The following is a 27,872-nucleotide window of genomic DNA, read 5'->3' as shown; positions in this document are numbered from 1 at the left end:
TAACTCAAACAGGAAAGGCAAGATGGGGGTGAAATAAACTGGCTTTTCCAGAAATCTCTACTCCAGTGCCCACAGCACACAATAAGAGAGCCAAAACAAATAACAAAGTTCCCCTTGATCACAAGTTTCCAAGGAACTAGAGTGGGGGAAGAAATCTCATGAAAACGGTGGTATGAAAGGGGATGGGTGTTATTAGCAGCACTGCTTCAATAACCAATTTATTTTGTGTGAAATATCCTCTCCTTTATATGTAGTAAATTCTGGACAAGGCTAAACTTTGAAATAGTCCTTGAAATAAAATTAAAAATGCCCTGACAGTGAAAGCAACTCTTGCACCTAAGCTGAGTAAGAGCCTCTTTCTCCATGAACCACTGATGTGAACAGAAGCCTGATCTAGCACCCAAAGCTGTCACAGCAGCCCTTCCACCTCTTTCATGAAAGCCTCAAAGATGTCGTCCTTAGTCTGCACCGACACGGGAACAGATGGGCCAGATTTGGGTGCTGTTTTGGCAAGAGGCACAGCAGAATCATCCTCTGACTTTCTCTGAGGAGCAGCAGCAATCCCGTTATTCTCCTGACGCACCCGTAGTGCGGTTGGCATGAATCGTGTGATCTCTGCCTTGGGGTGAGTGATCTGTGGCTTGGCACTGATGGCTGCTGTGGCTTTCTTCTTGATGGTGGCTGCGCTTGTGTCATCTGCCTTGGGTAACTGGATCAAGTCGGGCGGAGCACTTAGAACCCCCGGGTTGGGTAAGGGAGCTGGTGGGAAGAGCTCTGGTGGGGCAAGTCCAAGAGGAGGCACCAGAGATGGGCGCATCATGCCAGGACGGGGTGGAGGGATACCTGGAGGTGCAGTGGGAGGTAGCCGTTGTGGGGGTCCCCGAGGAGGAGGGCCAGGAGGCAGACCTGGGGGCGGACTTGCAGGTAAAAGGCGGGGCAGAGGCCCTCGGAGTCCTGGCATTCAAGGCGGTCTCAGGAACGGAGGAGCTCCTGGAGGTGGTCCAGGTGGCTGTAAAGGTGGAGCAGGTGGCGGTCCAAGTGGAGGTGGTCCTGGCATGGGGGGTGCTTGTATCTGAGATGGAGGAACAGACTATGGAGGGGCTTGCTGCTGGGAAGCTGCAGACGTGCCATGAGAGATTCCTCCTTATGCTGTTTCTGTGATTGCTTTTCTGCTTCGGAATCATCTGAATCTTCATCATCATCCTCTGAAAATTCCTCAACTTCTCGTCCCTCCTCAGGGATTTCCTGACCTGCCATTAGAAGCATCATGGCTTGGAGAGGAGTCAGCTCCTTCATGTTCTTCTTCTTCTTCCTAGATTTTCCAGGCATATCTGCAAATCGTACACTCAGACCTGATTTTTTCTTCATTGTTGTCTCTCTCAGTGTCGTCACGGTGCACAAGTTCATCCCCTTCACTTTCTCCACCTGATCTGTCACTGTCGCTGTCATCAGTACTGTCGTCATGCTCATCCTGGCCCATGTCTTCAGGATAGCCATCATCTTCACTGGTGCAGGAAACATCATCGTCACGACCCCGCTGAGCACGTTCAGGACTATATAACCTGTCTTCATCTCGCCTATGAGTGGGAAGATCTAGGGCAAAGCCCACTTTGCGGCCATACATTTATAAGACTTGAGGAGGAGGTGGGCCTGGGGGAGGACCTGAAGGTTTCCTGCCAGGGGGCAAACGTGGAACACCATGTCCAAGAAGAGGAAGTATAGAAACTGCCTGAGTTGGAGGTCCATAGGTTGAGGTCTTCTTAAGGATGGAGGGTGGCTGGGCCCCAGGAAGTGGAATGTCCTGGATCAAGATGTTGGAAGGAGCATGCGGCATATCCGGCACAGGAATACTCTCCACTTCCACATGCTGGGCATTCTTGACAGCATCAAAATATTGGCTAAGCTGAGCCCTCTTCTGTTCATATTCTACTTCTAGCTTTCTCAATTCTTTGTAAAAATCTGGATTCTCTTTCTGATAGAGTCATAGAATACATTCAAATGTTTCATGTAGCTTTTTACGCTTGTCTTTCAGCACTTTCTCATTTAACTGTGGCTGCTGCACTGGGTTAAACTCCATTTCATCCAATTTTTCCATGTCCTGGATGCCGAGGTCCAGCGCCGGCTGATCCAGGGTATTCGAAGGGGAGACGGCGTCGGCGACTATTTATTTATTTATTCATCAAAGATATAAAGAATAATAGAATGAGGATAGCTCAGTAGGAAAATTCAGTGGAGAAAAGAAGCTGAGTAGCTTGGTTTACACGGAAAATCAATATAACCCGTGACACCAGGTTAGCTCTGACCACGGAGGCCGCAGGCGCCCTCTCGAATAGCGGAAGGTGCCCCACCTTAGACACCTTCTCGAGTGGGTCTTAGAAGCCCAGGCAAATAAGTGGTCGCAGAGGATATCCACGCTCCAGATGGAGACTTCAGCCGGAAGTTAAGGAGAAGAATGACATGGGGAGACCAAGCGTTGGTGAGCAAGGCCCGTAGCTTTATTTTTAACAGGGGCTTTTATACCCTAAGTTACACATAGAGGATAATAGGGGATGCAAAGTCAGCAGTCTTTGATCCTTATCAAAAACCAGGGTTTCTTTCCTGCAAATTTATCATATACAAATGGTTTAGGTGATTTACATCACCTTCTGGCCAGAAGGCCTACTAACATTTTATGACTCTTGACAAGGACTTATCAACAAAGACTTATTTTCTCTAAGAGTAATTATTTTAAGGTTTGGCGCCATCTTCCGAAGATAAAATTGCATTCCTATAGGGCGGATGTGTAATGGGTTTACAACAAAGGAAAGAATTTATTACCTTAAGGGTCTAAAGTTACTAACACCAAGGCCACTACTTATTTTTTCTACATACCAACTATATTAATTAATACACATTCAAGGATACAATTCAGGGGATGTGAAAACTTGGCAACAAGCATTGGCTTATCAATGAAATCTTTTACTAGTTTTATTCTGACAGTTTCTAACTCTCTGAGAGGCTCTAAGCTATTTGAATATCTTAAGCTTCCCGTGCCTCTAGAGGCTGGGAGACTATAAACAATTGTATGCATAGCTGTAGGAGTCCGGGTAAACTTGTCAGGCGAGTTAGAGAGCCATCTGAGGGGTTTGGATTTAAACACTCCTAATTGCCCAGGAACTTTATGAATTGAAGCTGTAAGTTAACTCTTTGACAGAGAGAGCGAGATGGTGGTGGGGGACAGCCCCCAGTAAAGTCAGAGGTGAGAGCACAAAGCAATAAAGTAGGCAGACTCTGGTTTTTTGGGGGTAGATGCTCGAGAATATCCAGGGGGACTCCTGAGGCTCGATCCCGCCTTTGCGTATGCCGAGCCTCCTTCCTCATGACCTTTGTCACGAGTGGAGTGTCTCTCGCCGGCTCCCGGCACCCGGATAATTGGTTTGGGATCCTTCATCTTTAAAACTGCAGCTCGTACCATCATGCGCTGTTTTTTGTTCTTCTTTAATTCTCTTTTCTGAGCTTCTTTTCTGGCTTGGTCTGTAGGGTTCATAAATTTTCCACTTTTGGTGGATGACGTGGATCTCCGCCCCACGTTGACAAGTTGTTTGATTTACTTGCTTGTTTAAAAAATAAAGCCTAAAATACTCACGCTTCTGCTGGGCTCCTGCTGGGCTCCTGGGGCTGGGAGAAGTGGGGAGGGGATGATTCTCGGCCCGTTTGACTTCGTAGGGGCCTTCACCTCTGCTTTTCGGTCAACCACCCAACTACCTCCATCTTGAAAGCTCCTAACTGTTGCTTCTTGACCTGCATACAGGTTTCTCAGAAGGCAGGTAAGGTGGTCTGGTATTCCCATGTCTTTAAGGATTTCCCACAGTTTGTTATGATCCACACAGTCAAAGGCTTTAGTGTAGTCAATAAAGCAGATATTTTTCTGGAATTCCCTTGCTGGGAATGGTCCAACGGATGTTGGGAATTTGATCTCTGGTTCCTCTGCCTTTTCTAAATCCAGCTTGTACATCTGAAACCTTTTGGTTCACATACTGTTGAAGCCTAGCTTGGAGGATTTTGAGCATTACTTTGCTAGCATGTGAAATGAGTACAGTTGTGTGGTAGTTTGAACATTCTTTGGCATTGCCCTTCTTTGGGATTGGAATGAAAACTGACCTTTTCCAGTCCTGTGGCCACTGCTGAGTTTTCTAAATTTGTGGCATGTTGAGTGCAGCACTTTTGGGGCATCATCCTTTAGGATTTGAAGTAGCTCAGCTGGAATTCCATCACCTCCACTAGCTTTGTTTGTAGTGATGCTTCCTAAGGCCCACTTGACTTCACACTCCCGGACGTCTGGCTCTAGGTGAGGGACCACACCATCGTGTTTGTTTGGGTCATTAAGACCTTTTTTGTATAGTTCTTCTGTGTATTTTTGCCACCTTTTCTTAATAATTTCTGCTTCTGTTAGATTCATATCATTTCTGTCCTTTTTTGGGCCCATTTTTGCATGAAATGTTCCCTTGGTATCTCTAATTTTCTTGAAGAGATCTCTAGTCTTTCCCATTCGATTGTTTTCCTCTATTTCTTTGCATTGCTCACTTAAGAAGGCTTTCTCTCTCCTTGCTATTCTTTGAAACTCTGCATATAGATGGGTGTATCTTTCCTTTCCTCTTTGCCTTTCACTCCTTTATCTCAGCTATTACTCAGCACTTCTCAGTAAATGTGGGCCTTTGCACAGGACACTTCTTCCCACCCATGTCTCCAGCCACCATCATGGCTGGCATTCTGGCTGACAGCCAGGCCAGGAGCACATCAGTCCATGCCCCTCAGCCCCTGGTTCCGGGTAGAACCTGAGCAGCTCTGGTCCCCAAGCCCCTGCCTCCGTGGGGGATAATGTTCTATATGATGGTCTACACTGCAGGTCCTTGCCTCACTGTGTAGGGCCGTGCCTAAGGTCCTGTTCATAGTCTGGCTCCATGGCCAGCCTGTGTCCACCTTCACATCTTCATGGATGCTCTCTGGTGTACACACCCACTCACCCACCTGCCACCCACCTTGCTCCTAGCTAAACTCAGGAGGTTTGTGTTTTCTCTGACAATGTCCACTTGAAATATGTATTTGACTTTTAAGGCCTTCAAAGTGATCTTCAAAAGATCACAGACACACATGGGGGAAACACAATGATGACATTTAGCTACTAAATCAAAGAGCAAAGGAAAGGGGGTTTTAGGAAAATTGTCTATCATCCATCTCTCACTCATCATGCACCATCTGCCATCTAACAATCTATTCACCAACTCACCTGCCTACCCACCTCCGCTCCTGACCAGACACCTCTGTACACCCACCGGCTCTAATAACTGTGCCAGAGGCTTCTGGATAATTCTGCTCTGATGCTTTCTGCAGCCGGTTATACCCCCACCCCACCCCTGCCCCAACCTCTCCTTGACTTGACATGCTTGAGGGTGTTGGTAGTCCAGGTGTCCAAAGTGCAGGGGAGATGGATGTTGTCCAGAGTCTCCCCTACCCTCTGGGATGGTGGTGCCACCCTAGCTGGAGGCCTTGAGGCACCTCAGGGAGCCTGGCCCCTCTGCAGACAAGCTTCTGTGATGCATCAGGTCTGCTTCCCTTGGGTCAGTCTCACATTCTTTCCGGGGTGTGCAGTTCCTATGGGAAACCGAGCTGAGGGTGAGAGCTCAGCCTTCTGGAAACCCTGGGACAGGAGGTCCAGGCTGAGGCCTGCGCTCAGACACCAGGGTCCCCCAACCATGGAGCCTGCCATGGACAGAGTCCACACCAGTCACCTGCCCTCACCCACAGCAGACTCAGTCAGGAGACAGTGGCCGACGGTCCTGGCGAGGGAGGGCCAGAGGCACAGCCAGACCTAGCCGGGTCTGTTCCTCACCTGCAGGAGAGGCCCATCTGCCTCCCAGGCGGCTCCTGGCATTGCCCAGTATGCTTAGACAGAGCCAGAAAATACGTTCTCAATTGGAACAGGCTCTATTATTTATGAAGTTCTATTTTATATTTGAAAATCAAAACCTTGGAAAGAAAGCATCCAACAGGGTCTCAGGGTAAACAAGCAGGCCCTCTGATGCCACGCTGTGGGGCCTCAGCTGTGTGGCCAGGGTGAGGCCCCTGGGAGGCAGCAGAGGCCTCGGGAGGTCGGAGAGCCTGCGCTGACATCTGGGTGAGCCTCCCAGGGTCTGTGTTAAAACTAAACACTCCAAGTTAACTTTGGGGACTCATAGCACCCCTCATGGGTAAGGACTTCTGCATTTAATTTAGAAAAATTTACTCCTAGTCCTAAATACTACATTAATTTTCTTTACAAAGCGGAAGAAAGTACCTGTGGAGACTGGAGCCAAGTCTGCCGGCCTCCATGTGAGTGTAGCTCTGAGATAACCAACCAGTGTGTCTACAGTGGGGCAGGCTTATCTCCACGGGGGCAGGTGTGTCTACACTAGGTCAGACGCGACTATAGGAGGGCAGGCGTGTCTACATTGGGGCAAGCGCGTCTCCACGAGGGTAGGCAGGTCTCCACAGGGCCAGGTCCTTCCCTTATTTGCTATACATTTTTTCCCAGGAGTTCTGTGTTTGGGGAAAGTTTAAAGCTACATCTTCCAGACAAATGAGAGCCAGGCGAGGTTGGATGCAGCTCCCGGGATGTTGGAAAGCTCCCAGGCCCCGCAGGACCAGCTGAGCTGAGCCGCGCCACAGCGCTGATGGTGGTGCTGCGCTCAGGAGGGAGGTCGCAGTGTGTCCACTGCCAGAAAACCCAGGGCTCCAGGACCACTCTGGCCGCCGTGACCACCCTTGGCACCAAGGAGCCCTGAGCAGGCAGGCGGCAGACAGAGCCACCTGCGGGGGTGTGGCCTTTGGGAAGGAGGTCGACGTCCTCAGGGAGGGGGCTGGCCCTCCGCCGCAGGTGGCCCCGCAGACCCGCAGACTGAGGGTGGAGCGCGAGGAACCAAGGTTCCTGGGGCACCGTGAGCCCCTCCTGCCCTTGGCGCACCCGGTGAGGGGCGCGGAGCGGAGCTGGGGGCACACAAGGGGCCGCGGGGCCCCGCCCCAACCAGGGTCTAATCCCACCTCCACTCCCACCCCTACCCCACCCCCTCACCCACCGGCACAATTCAGATGCCCATTCTGTGTCTAAACTCTGAACCTGCTCCTTCTTCCATCCCTCCTCCCACCTCCCTCAGGCCACCTCCCAAAGACACCGCGGTCCCTTGAGGGTGGGGTGAGTGGGCCCCCCACGGGCCGCAGCCACGAGGAGGCATTTGGCCTCAGCCGGGAGCCCCTCCAGGTCACACGGAGACCTTCGTGCTTCATCCAGCACGGCGTTTCTCCTGATGTACTCTGCATATAAGTTAAATAAGCAGGGTGACAATATACAGCCTTAACGTACTCTTTTTCCTATTTGGAACCAGTCTGTTGTTCCATGTCCACTTCTAACTGATGCTTCCTGACCTGCATACAGATTTCTCAAGAGGCAGGTCAGGTGGTCTGGTAGTTTCATCTCTTTCAGAATTTTCCACAGTTTATTGTGATCCACACAGTCAAAGGTGTTGACGTAGTCAATAAAGCAGAAATAGATGTTTTTTTTTGAACTCTCTTGCTTTTTCTATGATCCAGCGGATGTTGGCAATTTGATCTCTGGTTCCTCTGCCTTTTCTAAAACCAGCTTGAATATCTGGAAGTTCATGGTTCACATATTGTTGAAGCCTAGCTTGGAGAATTTTGAGCATTACTTTACTAGCATGTGAGATGAGTGCAATTCTGTGGTAGTTTGAGCATTCTTTGGTATTGCCTTTCTTTGGGGTTGGAATGAAAACTGATCTTTTCCAGTCCTGTGGCCACTGCTGAGTTTTCCAAATTTGCTGACATATTGAGTGCTGGACTTTTACAGTATCATCTTTTAGGATTTGAAATAGCTTTGTAGGACTGGCTGAAGAAGCACAAGCCCTATTTGCTACATAAAAACCAGTATAGACCTAAACATATAAAGATTAAAAAGTGAGGAGGGAAAGATTTCCCCACACAATGAAAATCAAAAGAGGTGGAGTGGCAAATTGTTACATTAAATTTAAAATAACAAAAGATGCTGAAAGTGAAATGACATTTCAGTTGAAGAAGAAAATTCTTAACATATGCACTCAAAAGCATATACCTACAGAGACAGAAAGGAGAAACTGGAGTAACTCAAAAAGAAACACCTACACCAATAAAGATCAAAACAGAAAAACCCTTCACACAAACTGGGATGTAAATTGTGTCTTCAGTACATTGCATCCAAATGGGAATAATTATTAGGTGCATACTTTGCCAGAAGTCAATTTGGGGGTCACTTAGTAAATTTAATAAAATTGTGTATCAAGATCTTTTTGACCAACATGTGAGCAAAGGTATCAAGTATAGAAAAGAAGCACCAAAAACAATGATGAAGATTACTGGAAAAAAAAGGGGAATAAAGAAATTCATACATGATAGACAGACTAAAGGAAAACTAAAAGCCCCTAACAACAGATAAAGCAATCTCAATAACCAGAAAAAAGCTCAGAGCAAAGAAAGAAATGAAAAGGATTTAAAGTTAAAGGTAATAAAAAATAAAGACAATAATGAAGAAAGTAAATAAACAAAACTATAGTTGAAGATTACAGAAACAATAAGATCACAATGAATAAGGACTATTTTGACATAAATGACAACTTCAGGAGAAAAGGATATGAGTTTAATAAGTTCAACCTCAAAGAATGAAAGACATTCAGAAACTGTAACAAAAATTACCAAGCTCTGAGACCCACAACTGTGGTGAAAGTCTCCTGAAAGAAAAAGGCTAGTCTTCACAGGTGAACTCTTTAGGTCACTTTGAAAGCTTTTAGACTGCATGGGTAGAAACATCTCCTAAAACAAGGCACAGTCTGTCCTGGCCAGTGGCCAAACATTTAGAATATTACAGGCAATACACGGATGAAAATAGATCAAATTCAACAGGAATATAGAACAAAGCCACAAATACACATACTCATCAAGTCTTAAGAGAGGCCACAGATCCTTCAAACAATCTCAACACCCTTTCTGGAGTCAACTACAGCAAGAACCAGAAGAAAAGAATGAATGCAGGTTGGAAAAGGAAACAGTGGGGCAAGAAAGCCTTGAGATGCCATCAGATTTATGTCTAAGTTAATGAAGCAAAATGTCCCGCGATAGAAATACAGCAGAAGTTCCTTTTCCAAATTTCCCTTAATGAAGAGAAACAATTAAGAATCAAATCACATTACCAATCATAACAAAATAATACAGCTAGGGACAAAGGATCTGTGAGGGAGAGAGGAAAATTCCATGCTCCAGGGTGGGAGAATAAAATATTGTGGAAAAGATTATATGTAACCTCAAACAATTGTCATGGGCAATTTTTCACAAGATTTAATCTTCCCCAGTCAAAGAATATGAGTGCTCACTCAAAGACAGCTAAGCAGATTAAAGAATGGATGGAGGCCAGAGGATAGCAGTGGATATTAATGACCATCTTTTAAGTGGTGCTGGGAAAACTGGCCAGTATGTAAAAAAACTGAGCCACGTGCCTACACACAAAATAAAACACAAAATGATTACAAAGGTCCCTGTAAAGACCATAACGTAACTTTAAAAAACTTATTTATGAAACATAAATATAACAAGCAATCTTATTTAATTATTACAGCAAGAACCCTCTGTGATCCTACCTCACAAAATGAAAATAAAAACAAGACCTATAAATTAAAGTTAAAAACTTTGTAAAGATAAACCAGGTTGAAAAAAGACCTCAGAACAGGAGAAGAAGGAACAAAACGGAAACAACAGCAGCAACAACAGCAGCAACTGCCAAAGGCGATTACTTCCAAACTATTCGGAGGCTAAATAACTCAGTAAGAACACACAGCCTAATAAAAATGGGCGCAACCAAAACACTCTTCAAGTATATGGATGCTAAGAAAATATGAAGAAGCTAAAATAAAGGTCTCCTTTTAGCAAAACTACATGAGACAACGGAAATCATCAGAAATTCACAATAATGTGTGGACAGTGTGGGGAAAAGGGAGAGTGTTCACTGTGGTGGAATTAAAGAACACTAGAGAAAGGCCATGGATATTCCTCAAAAAACAAAACAAAACAAAACAAACTGGAAGTAAATGGCTAACCCACACTGGCATATCATAATGAAACCATAATTGAAACAGGCACGAATCCACAATATACTAGTAAATATACAGGAAGCACTGTTTATTAGCCAAGGAAATAGGAAGGAAAAAGACATTGATGATACTGTGGAACATACAAAAAGGATAAGCTATAAAAGAACTCATCTGGGTCACTTGCAGTGAATGTGGATGAACAATTATGTCACAGGACGTAAATGAGGAAAGGAAAAGACAACGGGAATCTAGAACATGATAAAGAAACATTTACAGTTAGTACAAGGGAAAATAATAAAAAAAGGCTACATAGAATGGGGCGGGGGGAGACAGGAGGATGGGAAAGAGAAAAATAGCAGGAAAATAATGACTATGTATAAAGAAAAGCCTGGGATGTCTGTGGACTCAAAGTGGGGCTATAATTAACACCTGGATGGAGCAGGTGGTCGGGTAGAGAGGGACGTGGAGAAAGTATGGATATTTTCTTAGGGCAGAAATACATATCTTCATTAAAATTAAGTTAAACGTGGGACTTGGTGAAATGGAACATTCACAAAAGTCTAATGGGACTAGGAGAAAAGAACTAAACTAAAGTGATGAAGTGAAATGAAAGATACTAGTGCAATTTAAGAAGGCTGAACAAAATGGTAAAACAGAATGCTTGAAACATGGAGTGTGAAGTTGTACATAAACAAATGGTGAACTTAAAATGCAAAAACAAACATAACAACTAGAAAGAGACCCCACACAACAGGAAGAAGGCTGAACCAACAGGAAGGAAAATATTGTAACTTTTGGACTAGGTGATCTGTACGAGAATTTTGGAAGATGAATGTATAAGCCTACTTAAGTTATCTTAAAAAGACAAACAACAAAAACAAAAAAAGAAAATAATATATAAGCATGATAAAAACAACAGAGTAAAAGGGAAAAAACAAAAAAAAAGTAAAAAAAAAAGGCGGGTTGGGGGTGGGGGCGAGGAAGACAGGGACAGAGAAAAAGAGCTGAAGAAATTAATCCAAAGTTGCAGGAAGCCTATGCCTTTCTATTTTTTTTTTTTTTTTTTTTGCCCATTTACACAGAAAGTTTTAATAAATATAATGAATTAAAACATTTGACAAGCTATCTTTAACAGGTTAGGATATGATATAAATTTTTCCTTTTATAAATTTGGTAGCTATTTTTCTTCTACTCACTAAGATCAGGAATTCACGTTAAGTAAAAATGCAGGTGAAAAGCACATTGCTATGACTGTATTTCAAGTCAAGATATTACAGTTGAATTTATACTATAAATCTATTCACTTCAGTCACTCAGTCGTGTCCAACTCTTTGCAACCCCATGGACTGCAGTACGTCAGGCTTCCCTGTCCATCACCAACTCCCAGAGCCTACTCAAACTCATGTCCATCTAGTCAGTGATGCCATCCAACTATCTCATCCTCTGTCGTCCCTTTCTCCTCCCACCTTCAATCTTTCCCAGCATCAAGGTTTTTCCAATGAGTTGATTCTTTGCATCAGGTGGCCAGAGTTGAGTTTCAGCTTCAGTATCAGTCCTTCCAATGAATATTCAGGACTGATTTCCTTTAGGATTGACTGGTTGGATCTCCTTGCAGTCCAACGGAGTCTCAAGAATCTTCTCCAACACCACAGTTCTAAAGCATCCATTCTTCAGTGCTCAGCTTTCTTTATAGTCCAACTCTCACATCCATACATGACTAGTGGAAAAACCATAGCTTTGACTAGACGGACCTTTGTTGGCAGAGTGATGTCTCTGCTTTTTTTTTTTTTTTTCTTATTCCAACCATTTTTTATTCATAACTAAGTTTGGAAAACAAAGCTATAGGATCTCTTGTATCTATTTGGATATATGTATATCTCAGTGTGTGTCTGTTTTTTTTTTATTTTATTTTATTTTTAAACTTTACATATTTGTATTAGTTTTGCCAAATATCAAAATGAATCCGCCACAGGTATACATGTGTTCCCCATCCCGAACCGTCCTCCCTCCTCCCTCCCCATACCATCCCTCTGGGTCGTCCCAGTGCACCAGCCCCAAGCATCCAGCATCGTGCATCGAACCTGGACTGGCAACTCGTTTCCTACATGATATTTTACATGTTTCATTGCCATTCTCCCAAATCTTCCCACCCTCTCCCTCTCCCACAGAGTCCATAAGACTGTTCTATACATCAGTGTCTCTTTTGCTGTCTCGTACACCGGGTTATTGTTACCCTCTTTCTAAATTCCATATATATGCGTTAGTATACTGTATTTATGTTTTTCCTTCTGGCTTACTTCACTCTGTATAATAGGCTCCAGTTTCATCCACCTCATTAGAACTGATTCAAATGTATTCTTTTTAATGGCTGAGTAATACTCCATTGTGTATATGTACCACAGCTTTCTTAAAAATATGGAACGCTTCACGAATTTGCGTGTCATCCTTGCGCAGGGGCCATGCTAATCTTCTCTGTATCGTTCCAATTTTAGTATATGTGCTGCCGAAGTGAGCACGCCTATGCCTTTCTAAATGAGCTTGTTTTGGGCCTTGATCAACGGCCCTGAAGGGAGAAAAGCATATGTGCCTCTCTGCCGGCATCATTCGGTGCTAGGACCCTGAACGCTAGAAGAGTGTCCAGTGAGAACGCATAGAAATTGGGGAGGACCTCACTGGAGAGCAATGTTGAGGCAAGGGTTTATTGTTGTCTGGGGAGGGGTTGTCCTTAGGCAGGGGTCTGGGGTGGGGAGACCCCTAAAGCAGAGCGGATAGGTGGGCAGACATATGTTTTCACAAGTGTGTAAAGATGTGAATGGTGAGCCCACGGAACTGCTCTCCAGCCCACATTTGTGTGCTAAACTTGGAAGCCCAGCAGTGAATCTCTAGCGTGCAAGGCTGGAAGGCCCAATGCCCCCAAATCATTTGCATCCTGAGCCCTTTGCTCCAGGGGGCCAGGTTGGAAGTGCGTGTGTGTGTGTGTGTGTGTGGGGGGGGGGAGGTTCCTCAAGGGGAATTCCCCTAGCAAAGTGTGGGCTGTTGGATGGCGGGAGTGGGAGTGGGCAGGCCCTCAGCCGCCTCAGCCAATGAGGAGCTTGCACGTGCGGGGGCGGGGCTGTGGGAAAGCCCCCAGAGGCCCGAGGGGGCGGGGCCCAGGCCCATATTTTGGAGCCGGATGTCTGAGGGAAGGAAGTGTCCACGTGCAGCTGCAGGTAGGAGATGGAAAGCCTCGTGGGCCTTGTGTGCAGAGCCCCGGGGGTTACTTCTGAGCACGGGGGAGGTGTGTGTCCGTCTCCCTTTGACGTCTTCCCCGGAGGGCAAGGTTGTGGGCCCAGCGCCGCTGGTGCGGATGCCCTTTGGGGACCCTCTGTCCCTGAGGGGCCGTCGCCGGCGCTTGGGCGTCCCCAGCGGGGTGACTTGGCTCCTGGGTCAGCAGGGCTGACGCCTGGCCAGAAAGGCGCCCTGAGTTGGAAGGGGCCGTGGGGGATGGGGGCTGGGCTTCAGAACCTGGGGAACACCTGCTACGTGAATGCGGCGCTGCAGTGTCTGAGCCACACGCCGCCCCTGGCCAGCTGGATGGTGTCCCAGCAGCACGCCGCCCTCTGTCCGGCCCGCAGCGCCTGCACGCTCTGTGCCATGCGAGCTCACGTGACCCGAGCCCTCCTTCATGCGGGAGAGGTGATCCGGCCCCGCAAGGACCTGCTGGCGGGTTTCCACAGACACCAACAGGAAGATGCCCACGAGTTTCTGATGTTCACTCTGAATGCCATGCAGCAAGGGTGCTTGAGTGCATCCCAGCCGTCGGGCCATGCCTCCGAGGACACCACCATCATCCGTCAGATCTTCGGCGGGACCTGGAGGTCTCAGATCCAGTGTCTCCGCTGCCTCGGTGTCTCGGACACGTTCGACCCTTATCTGGACATCAGCCTGGATATCACGGCGGCTCAGAGTGTGGAGCAAGCTCTGAGAGAGCTGGTGAAGCCCGAGAAGCTGGACGCGGACAATGCCTATGACTGTGGCGTCTGTCTCCAGAAGGTGCCTGCCACCAAGAGGTTGACTTTGCACAGCACCTCCCAGGTCCTGGTGCTGGTGCTGAAGCGGTTCACACCGGTGAGCGGGGCCAAAAGGGCTCAGGAGGTGCGCTATCCCCAGTGCTTGGACCTGCAGCCCTACACGTCCGAGCGGAAGGCAGGGCCACTGGGCTACGTGCTCTATGCCGTGCTGGTGCACTCCGGGTGGAGCTGTGAGCGAAGACACTACTTCTGTTACGTCTGAGCAGGCAACGGCCAATGGTATAAGATGGACGATGCCAAGGTGACCGCCTGTGACGAGACCGCTGCTCTGAGCCAGAGCGCCTACGTCCTGTTCTACGCCCGGGAGGGTGCGTGGGAAGGGGGCGCTGGGGGAGGGGCAGCGGCCCCCGTCGGGGCTGACCCCACAGACCCCGGGCAGCCTGCAGGAGACGCCAGCGGCAGAGCTCCTGGGTCGGAGGAGTCCCCGGGGGACACAGAGGTCGAAGGGATGAGCTTAGAGCAGTGGAGACGCCTGCAAGAACACAGCCGACCGAAGCCGGCCTTGGAGCTGCGGAAGGTCCAGTCTGCCCTGCCTGCCGGCGCAGTCGTGATTCACCAGTCCAAACACGGAGGAGGGAGAAACCGCACGCCGCCCCAACAGGAGCACGAGCGGCTCGACCGTCCCAGCACGGACACCCCGCCTCCGGGGCCGAAGAACGTCGGCAACGGCCCTTGTGCCAGCGGGAGGGCCAGAGCCACCAAGGGGAAGAACAAGAAGCCGCGGCCGTCTCTGGGGCTGTGGCGGTAGGTCGGCTCTGACGCACATGCGTGCAGACGCCCAGGCACACGCTGTGTGCGGCACGCCCTGTGTGACGCACCAAGAGTTCCGACGAGGAGCGAGTTCCTCTCGGCCGTGTGCGTGATGCAGCCTCCTGGGAAGAAGCGGGGCCTGGAGTGTGCCCGGGGTCTCGGTGTTCACTTGGGACGGGCTCGTGCCTGAGCGGCTGAGCTCTCGAGGGCTGGCTCTGCTGGGAAGTCGCTGGAGAGGATGGGGTGATGGGGTGCATGAGCGGGCCTGGGCACGGTCCGAGGGCCTCCCACTTCTGCGAGGGTGGGAGAGTCCTCTCGGGATGGGACTTTGGGTGTGGGTTTGCCTTTCGTTCCCCGTCCCCGTTGCCTGGCCGCACCGCTGGCCTCGGGTGAGTGACGCGGCCTGGAGACGCCTCACAGAGCGCTCACAGCCCGCCGAGCAAGGAGAAGATCTCGGGAGCCCTTCGGGGGGCAGGGAAGAGCGGGTGCAGGTCCATGAACCGTCTCCTTCCGGCCGGTCAAGCTCTCGAAAATGGCCCAGACGTCGAGAGGCGTCCGGGGAGAAGACGGGCAAGCAGCCTTTATGGGTGTCTGTCCTTGGGAGGCCTCGTGCTACTTGGCGGAGGGTCCGGCAGGAATGAGGCGGGGATGCGCGCGTCCCCGGCACGACGCTCGTCCGCAAAGATCCCTGGGGCTCCATGTCCGGTGCAAGGAGTACGCTGGAGAAGCTCCAAGTGCCAAACAGGAGAAGCGATCCACAAGGCCATGAGCACCGCCACCAGCACCACCAGCACCACCAGCACCAACACGAAGGCCAAGGGGAGAGAGGCAACCCAACCAGTCCCAAAGAAACTTCTCCACCAGCATCGCACCGGTGCCTGAGTGGAGATATGTCGCGCCACGTTCATTTCTGAAAGCAAAGGTCCTCCCCGCACTGAGGAAAGACCCAAGCCTACCCTAGATTGTGATAGCAAGACAACTGGACTTCCGACTCTGCCTGTCCTGTCTGGCAGTCTCATCCAGCTGGGCCCCGGGCAAACACCTCTGGACGCGAGGAGATGCGGCCGGCCTCCAAAGTGCCTGGGGCGGTGGGGAAGCTGTCCTCCCCTAGCTGCTTTCTCGACTGCCTCATGAGCCCGTGACCCGCAGGAGGGGCACCTGAGGCCCCTTATCGACCACCTCTTGCGTTTTCTTTCTTTGGCTTGGCTGATGGCTTCAAACCCCAAACCCTCATCAAACTTTGGCAGACCGGGAATTTGCGATGGAACATCTCCGACCTCGAGGGCCAACTCTGGCTCCTGACTGCGCTAGTCGGCGTGGCAAGGAACAGAGAACGTTCCGATGGCTTGTTTCCCCCGCATGGCTACCTACGCCGCACCATGCCCTCCGCACGTAGAGAGGACAAAGAATGATGAGCAGTATCTTCCCCCGAGAACACGAACAAGCGTGCCCTGCGCGAGGAAGCGGAGCCACCCACAGTCCGCCCTCATCATCACCACCCATCTTCCTCCGCCCCATCGTCTCAAATGGACTTACTGTTGCCCCATGCACACCCTCTGAAGAAGGAGGAGGAGGACGAGGAGGAGGAAGAGGAGGAGGAGGAGAAAAAGGAGAAGAATGTCGATTGGGGTGGCGTGGCAGAGGGAATGGGAAGGTGGCCTTATGCTGGGCGAAATCCGTGCAAAAGAGAGAAAAATCCTGGCTGATCTCGCTTCTCTGTGCCATGGGAAGGAGGCAAGAGGACAGCAAGGGTGTGAGCGCTTGGATCATAAAGCACAAAGCGGTAGGCTCCTAGGATGGGATGGGGGAGCGGGAGGTGGGAGGGGTGCAATAGGCTAAGGAAGAAAGCGGGGTCAGGGCCCTTCTTTCCTAGTAAGGACCAACGGAATCAACACTCCAGATATGGTAAACCCGTGGACGGTCAAACCCCCATAGTCCTGGAAGGCAAGCATAATATCCAGGACGGGAGAGCAAACAAACACACATGTCACACACCGAGAAGGAAAGCAACAGTCATCCTCCTCCAGGAGGGAAATTCTTTCATTTCATTTCAGTTCAGTAGGTAACTCGTATTCCTCTTTTTGCAACCCCATGTACTGCAACTTGCCAGGCTTCCATATCCAATATGTAGTCTCAGAATTTAGTGTGTCTAATATCCTTTGTGTTGGTGGTACCATCCTGCCATCTCATCCTGTGTTGTCTCCTTCTTTTCCTGCCTTCAATTTTTCTCAACATCAGGGTCTTTTCAAATGAGTCAGTTCTTTTCATCAGATGTCCAACTTAGTGGAGTTTCACCTTCAGTATCAGTGCTTCCAGTGAACATCCAGCCCTGATTTCCTTTATGAAGGACTGGCTTGATCTCTTTGCAGCCAGGGTACTCTCAATAGTCTTCTCCAACAACACAGTTCACAAGCATCAGTTCCTAGGCACTCAGCTTTCTTTATAGTCCATTTCTCTCTTTCATACATGCCTATTGGGCAAACCATAGCCTTAACTAAAAGTACCTTTGTTGGCAAAGTATTGTGTCTGCTTTTTCATATGCTGAGTTGGTTAGTCATACCTTTTATTCCAGGGAGCACGCATCTTTTAATTTCATGGCTACAGTCACCATCTGCAATGATTTTGAAGCCCCAAAATAATATAAGCTGAGTTCTCCGCCACAGCAGCAGAGAGACTTTGAGGCAGAAACGCCCACATAAGCCATTTCTAGCTCACAGACTGTGAGGAGTTTAATAGGCAAAGTTTATTAGTGCAGCCTTGGAGTAATGCTGCCAGAGAGGAACAGAAAGCACCGTCTACCCGGAACCAGGAACTGACCCCCCACCCACCACCATCTCCTTCCAGCCTCCCTCCAGAGGCAACGCTCACATTCCTAGCCTCACCTGGGCAGCTCACTTCTGCCTTCATGTTTCTGTGTAAGGGCTGCCTGCTCTCAGACGTGCTTCTCCTAGAATTGTGCAGGCCCAGCTCCTTCCTTCATCCTGGTCACCGCAGCAAGGCCTTTTAGACCCTCTTGACCAGTGACTCCAAGCCCTCCCTCACAACGCCCTTTTTTATTTTCAGTAGAGCACTTGTTCTTTTCCTTCCCTTGTCTGGCTTCCATACTTTTCTCTTTCTTCACTCCAAACCGAGAGCTCCTTGAAAGGACGGGCCGCTGGTCATTTTCAGCACTGTTCTCTGTACCACTGACTCACCTGGCATAGAGTGAGTACTCACAGCCTGGGGGCTGAGTAAATAAACGTGAAGATCCTGGGGCTCCCCTTCCTCTTCTGTCCAGGTCGGTCTCTTGAGATGATCACTCTTACTAGGAAGCGCGTGCTGTTTCTGAGGCGGGAGCATGGCCAGAATGACCTTCGCCATCCTTTTTCTCTCTCCAGTTGCTCCTGCAAAGCTCAGCCAGCAACCCCGACCGGGTGCCTCCTGGTGGCCCGCGCTAGCATTGCAGGACTAACCCGAACCTTCATTCAGGTCTTCAAGGCGGAGGCTCTCCAGAGTTCCAGAAGTGAAAGTGTACTTCAGGCAGGCTGTGGAAAGACCCAGGAATCTCCTTCTCATTTTTCATTTCCTCTCCTCTCTTTGGTGTTTAGTTCGTTCATGTTGCATCCTTGGCTCAGACAGAGCAATAATTTCCTCCTACTTTCAAATTAGAACCTCTGGAATCCGGTTAGGGCTGGTCTTCTTTCTGGAACCCTGACTCTGGGTCCACAACTGAGCCCTCTCCTGCTCACCACAAGCCCTTGTTCCTTCAGCTCCTCTCTCCTCTGAGGGACCTCTGTGAGTGGAAAGCATTTTTCCAAGCTCTCAGACACAGGGGTCAATGGTGGAGAACCAAGGTCGACAGATTTCCCAAGCATACTGAGTGAACGCTTGGGGGGCCCAACAGCAAGCACACAATGTTTAGGAAAGGAAAGCAAGTCCCTCTGTCCTGTAGCACCATCTATACTGGGGAATGGAGTGTGTGCTCAGCCTGGTTTTAACAGCCCAGAAAAGTGGACTGTGGGGCTGAGACCGCGTTCACTGGAGAACACTGAGGAGAGGGCCCACACCCAGGCAGAACTCAGGGAACGTGGAGAATCCCCCTCACGCTTTGGACTTCTGAATGCAGTGCCCGTTGCCAGGAGCGGGGTGTGGAGGCCCCTGCTCCATGGCGGAGCTGCCTCCAGCCCTTCCTGCTCTCCCAGCCCTGACACTGTGTTCTCCTCCTTTACCATCTCACATCGTCCCCACTATGGACCTTATTTCTGTTTGTGCCTGCTTGTGTGAGCATGAAAATGCAGAGAGAATAATGGCCCAAGTGGGGCCAGGTTGGTAGAGTTCACCAGGAACTTAGGGTCTCACTTCCAAACCAAGCATGATGGATAGGACTGCGAACTGGCTTAGGGAGCTGGGGTCCTCACTTTCCTACTGGCTTCTGCTCACATACTGTGTTCCAGACAAGTCTGCCTCTTTCTAGGCTTTAGTTTCAAATTATACCAGGAGGGCTTGGATAAAAAGCGGCATAAGTGCATGCACAGGCAAACGTGTTCTCTGACTCCAGCAACAATAGATGGGTTGTTAGCATGGGTGGTCTCAGGAGGCCTGTGCTCCTGATGTGGGCAGAGGCAGGCGAGCTTGTAGCAGGAGTGGCCAGGACACCGGTCCTGTCCCAGGACCAGCCAGAGGGCATGTGCAGGGAAGGGACAGTGGGCGCACCTGTGCCCGCCTCCCTGCACAGTCACCGACACTGGACCAAGGGCTCCGCTCCGAAGGGGAGTTGTTTCTGGTGCCCCACCTGCAGCCTCTGAAAGGCCCGCATTGTCTGGAGCCCTAAGGACAGATGATTCACATGGAAGTGGTTCCCAGCAAGTAAATGCAGTGTGGAAGGGATATTTTTCGTGAATACACTCAGGCTATGAAAAGACACCCCGTGATGTGCCATACATTTCCCCTTTACAATGGAGTGAAATAAGCCCAAGGAACATGCCTGCATTTGAAAGCACATGTTGACGATGGAAAATCCACAAATTAAAGGTTGCTGAGTCCCAGAATCTCTGACTGGAGGAAAATCAACAAGAAGAATCACTTGCTATTTGAAAGTGATTTTATTTTATTTGTATTGAGCTGTTAATGAAGAGAGCTTACCCGGTGGCGCTAATGGTAACAACTGAGAGTGTTAGCAGCCTCGGTAGGACGGTCAGAGGTCCCAAAGCAGCAGGAACAAATGAACTGCAAGTGGCAGACTCCTTTCCCTTCTCTGTTGAGGACACCTGGTTCGTCTGAACTTAACTTTTCTCAAACCTTGAGCTAACCAATGCGTTTTTCTTATGGAAATGTTTGGCGGCTGTGACCGGCGCACTAAGCGCGGCCGTGAGGAGCTACCCCGCGTCCGAGGTCAGGGGCAGAAGCCGGGAGGCCCCCATGCCCGAAGGGCGGCGGCCAAGAGGAATTACCCCACGTCCGAGGTCAGGAGCAGCGGCCAGGAGGAGCTACCCCATATCCGAGGTCAGGGGCAGCGGCCGGGAGGAGCTACCCCACGCCCCCACGCCCAAGGCCAGGGGCAGCGGCCGGGAGGAGCAACCCCACGTCCAAGGAGCCGTGGCTGCGCGGGCGCAGGAGGGCCTAGAGGAGCTATCCCACATTGAAGGTCAGGAAGGGCGGCGGTGAGGAGATACCCCTCGTCCAAGGTAAGGAGCAGCGGCTGCGCTTGACTGGAGCAGCGGTGAAGAGATACCCCACGCCCAAGGTAAGAGAAACCCAAGTAAGACGATAGGTGTTGCAAGAGGGCATCAGAAGGCAGACACACTGAAACCATACTCACAGAAAACTAGTCAATCTAATCACACTAGGACCACAGCCTTGTCTAACTCAATGAAACTAAGCCACGCCCGTGGGGCAACCCAAGATGGGCGGGTCATGGTGGAGAGATCTGACAGAATGTGGTCCACTGGAGAAGGGAATGGCAAACCACTTCAGTATTCTTGCCTTGAGAACCCCATGAACAGTATGAAAAGGCAAAATGATAGGATACTGAAAGAGAAACTCCCCAGGTCAGTAGGTGCCCAATATGCTACTGGAGATGAGTGGAGAAATAACTCCAGAAAGAATGAAGGGATGAAGCCAAAGCAAAAAGAATACCCAGCTGTGGATGTGACTGGTGATAGAAGCAAGGTCCGATGCTGTAAAGAGCAATATTGCATAGGAACCTGGAATGTCAGGTCCATGAATCAAGGCAAATTGTAAGTGGTCAAACAAGAGATGGCAAGAGTGAGTGTTGACATTCTAGGAATCAGCGAACTAAAATGGACTGGAATGGGTGAATTTAACTCAGATGACCATTATATTTACTACTGAGGGCAGGAATCCCTCAGAAGAAATGGAGTAGCCATCATGGTCAACAAAAGAGTCTGAAATGCAGTACTTGGATGTAATCTCAAAAATGAGAGAATGATCTCTGTTCATTTCCAAGGCAAACCATTCAGTATCACAGTAATCCAAGTCTATGCCCCAACCAGTAATGCTGAAGAAGCTGAAGTTGAACGGTTTTATGAAGACCTACAAGACCTTTTAGAACTAACACCCAAAAAAGATGTCCTTTCATTATAGGGGACTGGAATGCAAAAGTAGGAAGTCAAGAAACACCTGGAGTAACAGGCAAATTTGGCCTTGGAATACGGAATGAAGCAGGGCAAAGGCTAATAGAATTTTGCCAAGAAAATGCACTGGTCATAACAAACACCCTCTTCCAACAACACAAGAGAAGACTCTGTACATGGACATCACCATCTGGTCAACACCGAAATCAGATTGATTATATTCTTTGCAGCCAAAGATGGAGAAGCTCTATACAGTCAGCAAAAACAAGACTGGGAGCTGACTGTGGCTCAGATCATGAACTCCTTTTTGCGAAGTTCAGACTTAAATTGAAGAAAGTAGGGAAAACCACTAGACCATTCAGGCATGACCTAAATCAAATCCCTTATGATTATACAGTGGAAGTGAGAAATAGATTTAAGGGCCTAGATCTGATAGACAGAGTGCCTGATGAACTATGGAATGAGGTTCATGACATTGTACAGGAGACAGGGATCAAGACCATCCCCATGGAAAAGAAATGCAAAAAAGCAAAATGGCTGTCTGGGGAGGCCTTACAAATAGCTGTGAAAAGAAGAGAAGTGAAAAGCAAAGGAGAAAAGGAAAGATATAAGCATCTGAATGCAGAGTTCCAAAGAATAGCAAGAAGAGATAAGAAAGCCTTCTTCAGCGATCAATGCAAAGAAATAGAGGAAAACAACAGAATGGGAAAGACTAAAGATCTCTTCAAGAAAATTAGAGATACCATCCAACCATCTCATCCTCTGTCATCCCCTCCTGCCCTCAATCTTTCCGAGCATCAGGGTCTTTTCAAATGATTCAGCTCTTCCCATCAGGTGGCTAAAGTATTGGAGTTTCAGCTTCAGCATCAGTCCTTCCAATGGATATTCAGGACTGATTTCCTTTAGGATGGACTGGTCGGATCTCCTTGCAGTCCAAGGGACTCTCAAGAGTCTTCTCTCTCAGGACTATGTGCCTGGTAGCCATGGGGATAAGATGCCTTTGGCCGAACTGGCCTCCCAGACTGACAAACATGAGATTCCATACCAAGATTTCCCATTGCCAAAAGGCTTGTAATAATCCCCTATATAGTCAGTCATCTTTGTAAGCTTTATGGCACCCATTGGTGTAGGCTACCATGTCTAACCAGCTGACTCTTCTGATTATGATTCATGGCTGTAACCTGACTGTATCTCCCTTTAACACTTTCCAGGCTAGGTTTAAGGAATTTGGGGATGAGTACACTTAAGGTATATAAGGTTTTCACAAAAGTCAGTTGGGGTCCTTGGCTAAGAGGAGACTCTGCCTTGGGCCTGCCGGTATAATAAACTGCACTCCACTATCTGCATGCCAAAGCCTTGGACTGTGTGAATCACAATAAACTGTGGAAAATTCTGAAGGAGATGGGAATTCCAGACCACCTGCCCTGCCCTTGAGAAACCTGTATGCAGGTCAGGAATCAACAGTTAGAACTGGACATGGAGCAACAGACTGGTTCCAAATAGGAAAAGGAGTACGTCAAGGCTGTATATTGTCACCCTGCTTATTTAACTTATATGCAGAGTACATCATGAGAAACGCTGGGCTGAAGGAAGCACAGGCTGGAATCAAGATTGCTGGGAGAAATATCAATAACCTCAGATATGCAGATGACACCACCCTTATGGCACAAAGTGATGAAGAACTAAAGAGCCTCTTGATGAAAGTGCAAGAGGAGAGTAGAAAAGTTGGCTTAAAGCTCAACATTCAGAAAACTAAGATCATGGCATCCTGTCCCATCACTTCATGGGAAATAGATGGGGAAACAGTGAAAACAGTGTCAGACTTTATTTCTGGGGCTCCAAAATCACTACAGATGGTGATTGCAGCCATGAAATTAAAAGATGCTTACTCCTTGGAAGGAAAGTTATGACTAACCTAGACAGCATTATTAAAAAGCAGAAGCATTACTTTATCAACAAAGATCCATCTAGTCAAGGCTATGGTTTTTCCAGTATTCATGCATGGAGGTGAGAGTTAGACTATAAAGAAAGATGAGAGCTGAAGAATTGATGCTTTTGAAATGTGGTGTTGGAGAAGGCTCTTGAGAGTCCCTTGGACTGCAAGGAGATCCAATCAGTCCATCCTAAAGGAGATCAGTCCTGGGTGCTCATTGGAAGGACTGATGTTGACGCTGAAACTCCAGTACTTCGGCCACCTGATGCGAAGAGGTGAGTCATTTGAAAACACCCTGATGCTGGGAAAGATTGAGGGCAGGACGAAAAGGGGACGACAGAGGATGAGATGGTTGGATGGCATCACTGACTCAATGGACATGGGTTTGGGTAGACTAGGGAGTTGGTTATGGACAGGGAGGCCTGATGTGCTGTGGTTCATGGGGTCACAAAGAGTCAGACACGACTGAGCGACTGAACTGAACTGAGTATCTGCATTGTCCTTCTGAGTGAGTTTGTTTCCCAGAACGCATGGCTACAACAGATTTGCTAAATGAGGGAAAAGCACAGTTTGATTCCCTACCTGATAAGCTCCAAGCTATGCCGGCTGTATCCCATTGCTTCAGATAGCTATTGATTCCTTGGAATTAACTCTGGACTCCTATTCTGAAATGGCGAAAAGTCCATAGATTTTCCATTTCCATCTTCTGTTTCAGTTATTTGTGATTGTGATCAAGGCTGGATAGTAGTTTAGAAAATTTTATCCCAAGCAGAGCAGCTGTCCTCTGTGTCTAATGGGTTAAACATCCAGTGGAGAATCTGATGGTGGATATTGGGGGCTCTTTCTAGGAATTGAAATGGATATGGTCACTGTGGCACAGAATATAGGCATTCCCTACCACCCCCCGCCCCAGAAGACCTAAAAGCCAGATGACACTCTTATTCTTCTAGCATGGCTCCAAGGAGTCGGGCACACCCTAGGCATGAGAGCAGGCATGGCTGGATCAGAGCATCACAAGTGCCATCTGCAGATAGGCCGAGCACTGAGATTTTCCATGACTTAGCATTCATAGGAAAAAAATACGACACTGAAAACCCCCTCAGGTCGGTGGGAGTCCAGTGTGCTACTGGAGAAGAGTGGAGAAATAGCTCCAGAAAGAATGAAGAGGCTGCGCCAGAGTGGAACCGGCGCCCAGTTGTGGAGGTGTCCCGTGGTGAAAGTAAAGTCGGATGCTGTAAAGAACGATATTGCTTAGGAACCTGTAATGTTAGGCCCATGAATCAAGGTACATTGGAAGTGGTCAAACAGGAGATGGCAAGAGTGAACATCGACATTTTAATCAGTGAACTAAAATGGATGGGAATGGACGAATTTAATTCAGATGACCATTATATTTATTACCATGGGCAAGAATCCCTTAGAAGAAATGGAGTAGTCCTCAAAGTCAACAAAAGAGTCTGAATGCAGTACTTGGGTGCAATCTCAAAAATGACGGAAAGATCTCGGTTCATTTCCAAGGCAAACCATTCAGCATCAAAATAATTCAAGTCTATGCTCCAACCACTAATGCCAGAGAAGAACAAGACCTTCTAGAATTAACACACACACACACACACAAAACGTTCTTTTCATCATAGGGGTTGTTGTTCAGTCGCTCAGTCGTGTCTGACTCTTTTGTGACCTTATGGACTGAAGTACAGACTCTCTGTCCTTCGACATCTCCCAAAGTTTGCTCAAACTTATGTCCATTGAGTTGGTGATGCCATCCAACTGTCTCATCCTCCGTCATCCCCTTCTCCTCCTACCCTCAGTCTTTCCCAGCATCAAGGTCTTTTCTAATGAGTCAGCTCTTTGCATCAGGTGGCCAAAGCATTGGAGGTTCAATTTTAGCATCAGTCCTTCCAGTGAATATTCCGGGTTGATTTCCTATCAGATTGACTGGTTTTATGTCCTTGCTGTCCAGGAGACTCTCAAGAGTCTCCTCCAGCACAACAGTTCGAAGGCATCAATTCTTTTGTGCTCAGTCTTTTTTATTGTCCAACTCTCACATCCATACACGACTACTGGGAAAACCACAGTTTTGACTATATGGACCTTTGTAGGCAAAGTCTCTCTGCTTTTTAATATGCTGTCTAGGTTCATCCTAGCTTTTCTTCTAAGGAGCAAGCATCTGGTAATTTCATGGCTGCAGTCAACAAACTACAGTGATTTTGGAAACCAAGAAAATAAAGTCTGTTACTGTGTTTGTTTTCCATTCTATTTGCCATGAAGTGAAGATGCCATGATCTTCTTTTTTTTTTTTTTTTTTTTTAATGTTGAGCTTTAAGCCAGCTTTTTCACTCTCCTCTTTTACCTTCATCAAGAGACTCTTTTGTTCCTCTTTGCTTTCTGCCATAAGGGTGGTGTCATCTGCGCATCTGAGGTTGTTGATATTTCTCCCGGGAAATCTTGATTCCAGCTTGTGATTCATCCAGCCCAGCATTTTGCATGATGTATTCTGCATATAAGTTAAATAAGCAGAGTGACAATATACAGCCTTGACATACTCCTTTCCCAATTTTGAACCAGTCAGTTGGTTCCATTTCATGTTCTAACTGTTGCTTCTTGACCTGCATACAGGTTTCTCAGGAGGCAGGTAATGTGATCTGGTATTCCCATATCTTGAAGAATTTTCCACAGTTTGTTGTGATCCACACAGTCTAAACCTTTAGCATAGTCAAGAAAGCAGAAGTAGATGTCTTTCTGGAACTCTCTTGCTTTTTCTATGATCCAGCGGGTGTTGGGAATTTGATCTCTGGTTTCTCTGCCTTTTCTAAATCCAGCTTGAATATCTGGAAGTTCTTGATTCACATACTGTTGAGCCTGGCTTGGAGAATTTTGAGCATTACTTTGCTAGTATGTGAAATAAGTGCCATTGTGCAGTCTTTTGAACATTCTTTGGCATTGCCCTTCTTTGGGATTGGAATGAAAACTGACTTTTTCTAGTCCTGTGGCCACTGTTGAGTTTTCCAAATTTGTGGAGCATATTAAGTGCAGGACTTTCACAGCATCATCTTTTAGGATTTGCAATAGCTCAGTTGGAGTTCAATCACCTCCACTAGATTTGTTTGTAGTGACTGGAATGCAAAAGTAGGAAGTCAAGAGATACCTGGAGTAACAGGCAGGTTTGGTCTTGGAATACAAAATGAAGCAGGGCAAAGGCTAACAGAGTTTTGCCAAGAGAACATGCTGGTCATAGCAAACACCCTCTTCCAACAACTCAAGAGATGACTACATATGGACATCATCAGATGGTCAATACCAAAATCAGATTGGTTATATTCTTTGCATCCAAAGATAGAAAAGCTCTATACAGTCAGCAAAAACAAGACCAGGAGTTAACTGTGGCTCAGATAATGAGCTCATTATTACAAAATGCAAACTTAAATTGAAGAAAGTAGGGAAAATCATTAGGACATTCAAGTACGATGTAATCAAATCACTATGGTTATACAGTGGAGGTGACAAATAAATTCAAGGGATTTAGGTCTGATAGAGTGTCTGAAGAACTATGGATGGAAGTTCATAAAATTTTACAGAAGGCAGTGACCAAAATCATCCCCAAAAGAAAGAAATGGTTGTCAGAGGAGGCCTTACAAAGAGCTGAGAAAAGAAGAGAAGTGAAAGCAAAAGAGAAAAGGAAAGATTTACCCATCTGAATGCAGAGTTCCAAAGAATAGAAAGGAGATATATGAAAAGCTTCTTAACTGAACAATGCAAAGAAATAGAGGAAAGCAACGGAATGGGAAAGACTAGAGAGCTCATTGAGAAAGCTGGAGATACACATGATGCGATAGTTGCCAAGCTACATTTTATTTGGGGAAAATGAGGACTGAGCCCAGGAGACGGCACCTCAGATAACTCTGAGAGACTGCTCCAAAGAGGCAGTGGGGGGAGGTCAATATATAGGATTTTGGTGAATGGGGAGTTCAATGCAATCAAGCACTTATTTTACAAAAGGTTTTCTGCTGGTCACGAGGAGCTGATGTCACCATGAAGGGAATTAGTGATTTTCTAGATATGAAGAAATGTAAGAGTTGGGATCAAGAAATCAGTTCCTGAAAATATCTGACTATCTAAAAGACCTGTTCCAGCAGTTTCCCTGGAGCAGAGTGCCTGGCTCTCCACCCTGAATTCCCCTCAGCGGAGGTTGACGGTCCACAGCTTCAGCAGCACAGGGGTCAATCTCCGCTGAGGCAGCTGGCAAATCCCCTGTTGCAGGTCAGTCTCTGGCCAATGTTACAAGTGCCAATTTGTAGCTGACATAGATATCACGTGGACGCAGTTGAGAAAATATTGAAAAGGTAAAGCAGAGATGTATTAAAGCACGATGTTAGGTTTGTCAACTGCAAACTGGCACTTGCGA

General features: G+C 47.8%; 1 non-coding gene and 1 pseudogene across 2 annotated transcripts; both read right to left on the bottom strand.

The window, feature by feature from the left end:
• Positions 1-293: 293 nt before the first annotated feature.
• Positions 294-18,322, bottom strand: LOC147374759 (WW domain-binding protein 11-like; annotated as a pseudogene). Its single transcript, XR_015161694.1, has 4 exons — positions 18,157-18,322; positions 6,661-7,002; positions 3,404-3,588; positions 294-2,098 (listed from the first exon to the last, which is right to left on the bottom strand). The product of XR_015161694.1 is annotated as a WW domain-binding protein 11-like (transcript).
• On the bottom strand, positions 12,552-12,658 carry LOC147374760 (U6 spliceosomal RNA). Its single transcript, XR_015161759.1, has one exon. It is a non-coding gene; the product is annotated as a U6 spliceosomal RNA (small nuclear RNA).
• Positions 18,323-27,872: the final 9,550 nt, after the last annotated feature.

Source organism: Bos grunniens, chromosome 3 (assembly GCF_055505025.1).
Source record: "Bos grunniens cultivar Pamir isolate PY7600 chromosome 3, Bosgru_T2T1.0, whole genome shotgun sequence".
In the NCBI taxonomy this organism is placed as follows: Eukaryota; Metazoa; Chordata; class Mammalia; order Artiodactyla; family Bovidae; genus Bos; species Bos grunniens.
This window is presented reverse-complemented; position numbering and strand designations above follow the sequence as displayed.